The sequence below is a fragment of the Alligator sinensis genome, unplaced genomic scaffold (assembly GCF_000455745.1).
Source record: "Alligator sinensis unplaced genomic scaffold, ASM45574v1 scaffold1269_1, whole genome shotgun sequence".
Classification (NCBI taxonomy): Eukaryota; Metazoa; Chordata; order Crocodylia; family Alligatoridae; genus Alligator; species Alligator sinensis.
Window position 1 is genome coordinate 89525 of NW_005843072.1, and position 5342 is coordinate 94866.

The following is a 5342-nucleotide window of genomic DNA, read 5'->3' on the forward strand; positions in this document are numbered from 1 at the left end:
GGGGGTCGGGCCCCGAGAGCCAGCGGGGCGCGGTTGTTGGTGGATCGTTGTGCTCGGCGAGCTGTCGCTAATGCCTCAGCGTCGCGTCGCGTCTCGTTGGGAGGACGTGTCACGTGGGGCTTCCCAGGGGTCTGTCTTGCTGTCACTAGTGTTTGATGCCTTCGTTAGTGATTTGGGCGATGGGGTTCGGTGCACGCTTGGCAGACTTCTGGGTGACGCCAAGCTGAGTGGAGTTGTGGGTGCTCCCGAGAGCCGCTGGGCCTGGGATCCGGAGCGACCTGGAGAGAACTGCAAAATTAATTGGGTGTAATTCGGCAAGAACAAGCGCAGAGTCCTGCGCTCGGGACAGAATAACGACAGGTACCAGTACGGCTTGGGCAGTGCGTGGCCAGGCGACAGGACTGCGGAGGGGTGCCGGGGGACCACTGGCACGCAGGGCGGTGTGGGGTGATCCTGGCAGAGGGAACCGGGGGGGTGCAGATCCTGATCCTGGTCAGGCATGGGCAGCCCCGTGTCACTCATTGGGCCCATGGGGCCAAGAAGTTAAGCACCTGTCCAGTACAGCCTGAGCTGAATGCGAGCCCGCAGTCTGCTCTTGTTGCAAAAGACCCAGCATGTTCTGGGTTGTGTTCCCAGCAGTGTCATTTCCACATCGAGGGAAATGAGTCTTCTGTCCTGTTCAGCACTGGTGAGGCCTCACCTGGGTTGTTGTCCAGTTTCGAGCCCCACACGTCAAGAAGGATGTGCACCCGCTGGAAAGAGTCCAGCTCAGAACAAAGATGATTAGAGACCTGGGGAGCATGACTCATGAGGAAGGGCTGAAAGAGCTAGGGTTATTTAGTCTGAAGGAGGGGGAGGGGGGCTGTTGATCGGTCTTCAAATCCCCGAAAGGAAATTTATAGTGTGGGTGGTGGTGGGCGCTTCTCTGTGACTGTAGGGGACAGGACTGGTAGCAATGGCCTCAAGCTGCAGCAGAGGAAATGTAGGTTGAAGATGGGGAGGAACTTTCTGACAATGAAGGCAGTCGAGCACTGGAACAAGTTGCCTAGAGAAGTTGTGGCGTTTCTATCGTTGGAAGTTGTAAATAGTGGGTTGGACAGATGTTGGCTGGGGTGGTTTATCACCCCCTTGAACAGGGGGTTGGACTAGATGACCTTGTGAGGTCCCTTCCAGCCCTACTATCCTGTGATGCTAATTGCTATGAACTGGGAAGGATGGGGAGAGGCAGGAGAGAGACTCGGTGTTGTTTTTTTCCAGTGTCCTGCTGCTTCCTCAGCACAACCACAGGTGGTCTGTTAGCGTGGCTCCTCTTTGGATGCTTTCAGCTGAGGGGCACACTTGATGTTTTCTGCCAAAGGAAAGTTTATTATTTCTTTCTCTTTCTCTGTTCCCTCTGTTTAGGCAACCAGACTTCCAGTGTCAGAACGCAGGTATAACTGATGGATCTGGGCATTTTTGCCGGGTAATCCTGGTGTAATTCCGGTTATGTCAAATAAGGGAAGTCACTTTATTTAATTTAAAAAGTTCAAATTGGCCCCATATGCAAGATGTTATCAAAGCTTCTGTGTGACAGAATTGTAGCATTTGTGGGAGATGTGGTTGTTTAGCAAGAGGAACCCAAATATGTGAGGAAAACAGGCCAAATACTTCCTTTGTAGAAGATAATACATTTGTATGTTGGAGAAATTATTAATGCCTTCATTATCAATGCATTAGAGCTCAGTATTATCAATAATTGCCCCTTCCCAGTTAAAGTAAACAAACTAAAAATAAACGGTGTGTGTTTTACAGACAGTTTTGCTGGTATAGCAGTTTTGCTTAGGGCTGTGTCATCTTTTGCAACAGTTCTTTAGCTACACAACAGCTTTTTTGAGTAGTTCGACCAGCTTTTGCTGGGATAGCTGATTTTGTTTGGGGGCCTGGTATAATCTGTATTGGGGGTGGGGGGGTGGGAAGCATTTTTTGCCAGAGTAAGCTACATTTATACAAGGAGCTATACTGCCAGACTTCTAAGTTTCAATGTGATGGTTAAGTTTCACTGAAAGCTGTTGCAGGTATAAAACTTCTGGGCAGATGTTATTCTTCAAGTCTACAGTGTCTATTTTGGGTCCCCAGTGCTGTCTTCCTCAGTAGACAGCTCTGTATATCACTGACCCAGCAGGCTTTATTAACTTCTAATTGTAAAAGATTTAGAGAAATGACCTCCACCCAGGTTCTGTTTGAAAAACATAGTGAAATGGAGTCCTGGAGAGTTATTGCGATAAGATGAATAATATAGACAACTATGTGAATAAGTAAAGAATAATATGTACAAATGCTATACTTTTTATTCCTGTTTAAAAGGCAGTAAAGCAGAGAACAGCCGGGTGAGAGAGTACCTTTCGACTAAACAATGTACCTGCTACGTGGAGGTGGATTATTATTTTGTTTTATTTTTTTAACCAAATACTATTCTTGGGCAGATGGGTACATCACGTCTAACGCTGAGAGGTAATAATACTTTCACACAGCTCTTGTGACTCTCTACAACTGGATTACTTTCGTCTTTCTCCTTCTGCCCTCCTCCCCAAGACCTGTAAGCTAGCTATGTAGGAGACATTAATAAACCATCCAAAGGAGGTCAACAGGAATAGAAGATCATGCCTTACAAAGAGAGATTGAAGGAAATAGATAGCTGTGTACAGCTTGGGAAAGAGATGTTAGCTATCTAAGTACTTAAGGAGGTTTTAATAAATGGAGTGCTAAATTATTCAAAGTAATTAGAAGGGCCTGAAACTAGAAGTACAGATGTTCTGTTGGACTAGGAGAAAGTCTTAAAGGTGTCTTGCAACGGTACAAAAATAGGACTGATTTATAAGGTCTAAAATCTTAAGTCCACTATTTTTCACTTGGATCTTTTCTGCTGTCTTTCCAGGAAGCTTTGTGGAAGATTGTATAGCTAGTTTATGACATCAGAGGAACCTTTCAAGTGAGAACTGAACAAATGAGAAGTTGTTTGTTTATTTCTTTATTTTAGATAGGCTAGTAAAAAGCTTTTACTGCTTTAACAGTTTCTTGTCCACTTCTAAATCCTCTGCATACGTTTGAACAACATCAGGGAATTCATACCTTTGATATTTAGAAAGGGGGGGAAAAAAGCATTTTCAGAGGGGGCAAACTTTTAGTCACTTTGTATATAAACAGTGCTTACAATAGTGGCACCCCTCAGAAAATGCCAGCTTAGTTTTCACCTAATTTTTGTCTACAGAAAAATAATAGAACTATTTGTTCTTTTGCAAAGAACTTGGGAAGACCACAACCAGTCAAGAATCCATGGTGTCTAAAACATTCTATTTGAAATCTCTAGGTTTATTTTATGAATCATATTTGTACTCCTAACAGTGCTAACATTATGTGGCACCCAGTGTCACCCCTGAAAGGATGTCAAGACATCCTGGTTATGAATCGCTAATGTCAATCCAGCAAAAGGGGCAACCACAATTTTATTGTTGTAATTTCTTTTTAGATACCTCTTAGGTAAGAGAACTTGCCTGAAATTGAGATCCAGTTGTTTGTATACAAGTGGACTGAATGCAAATTTTCAGCATGTAATATAGAGAAGTGCTTGATCAGGAGGCCTGTATCAGCCTTAGTGGATCCCTGCCAAGAGTACAGTAAGCATCAAATGGCTTTGGTGTATGATTAAATGCCAAAGCAAAGTTGAGACTTGCTGACTGGTTAAAAGACATAATAAATGTTACTTGGCTAAATAATAAATTCTTTATGGTGGGAACTAGCAAGGATTAAGTTATCACATTATTTTTAGAATACTGCATTAAGTTTGATAGGAAGTTTCTTAGTGGTTGTTCCTGCAAGAATGCAGTTGACAAAACTATAGTACAGCTACCATAGATTATAGAAGATATGGAGAATCTAGAAACAAACTGATCCAGTGGAACCCACAAGAGAACTAAAACAGATTCAGCCAGAGACTGAATACAGGTGATTTGCGATGCCAGTCCCCTCCTCCATCAGATCAATTGTGTGTGCACGTTTAAAATACAAAAGCTTGCACCCAGGCAACTTGAATATGGATTCTGGACTTGGCACATTTGTATTACCTCTGACCATGCTCTAGGAAGCACTGCTTTGTAAACAATCCACTTGCTTGGCTCCTGCTTTGCCAGCCCCAATGCTGAAAAACTGTGACGTAGCTGTTGTTTGACCCATGATCAGCACTGCTGTCTTGATCTTGCTTGTTGTTGCACCCAGCAGTAGTTAAACTGTAATGACAGCTACTGTTCTTGGCATTAGGTGAGGATGGGGGTGGGACCAAGTGTTGGGGACCATGTTTTCATGGCAGTGTTTCCTAGCATAGCTGGAGGTGGTATAGATGTGTCCTGAAGGTCCTGGGAACCTTTGCTTAGTAGGTTAGAAGGTAAGTACCTGCTATACAGAGTCTCACAAATCTGTTCCTTGGCTTTAAACCTTACCTGAATTTGGAGTTGGAATCCTGGACATTCACAGCAAGGAATAGCACATCTGTCTGTGCAGTAGTCCAGTTTAGAAATGTGCATTTGTACTGGCTAAAGTGTGAGAGTTTTTTAATGTGAGTACTGTATCCTACATGATTACAGCATGAACAAAAAACCAATATTACTGGTAAAACACCTTTAATTTTCTCCATCTGAGATTATTATTTTTTTAACGATTTAACAAGTGTTTCCAAAGTCAGCAGCAGTGCAACTGGTAGGAAAGAGTGATTTTTGCTTTATTTGACAGTAAATACCGAAAAAGTCAACAAAGCTGACAGTCAGTGGTGAATGTGATTATTATGGAAATGCTTGTTATGGTGCTGTAGCTGAAGTCAAGTAAGCTTTTTGCTCTTAAGACGAGAGTTGTATAAGAATGCATCATGTTCTCCCAAGCTTGTCCACATTTTCTCACGTACAACATGCTCTGGAATAAGGCAGAATGAAGGGAAAAAACATATTTCCTTGTAATAAGTAAGTAACTGAGTAGCAGCAGGTAGGAATAGAGTTTACTCATTGATCTGTTCCCTGTGGATTCTGCGCCGAATTACTTTCACTTTTGCTTGAGCAGAAGAAACTGCTGTTACCATATCTCCTTGCTTATAATATGCACCCCAGTTTCCAGCAGCTGTTTTTAAGGTGCATCTTGTATGCAAGAAAAGACAGTATACCCATTATTTTTTCAATATACAGTGGATTTTCTAAGAATTTACCCATTTAATTTAATTTAAATGTTTTATTTGTATTATTAAAATTAATTTTAAAACTGATCCTGAAAAAATTTAGTGCTTAGTGTTGTGTGTTTGTTTGTGGTTTGGGGGGGGGGGGGGG

At 42.8% G+C, this 5342-nt stretch overlaps 1 protein-coding gene across 2 annotated transcripts in view; it reads left to right on the plus strand.

Annotated features, from left to right (window-relative positions):
- PDPK1 (3-phosphoinositide dependent protein kinase 1) overlaps positions 1-5342 on the plus strand; it is a 98571-nt gene that overhangs the window by 1099 nt on the left and 92130 nt on the right. The gene's annotated exons all lie outside the window — the stretch shown is intronic.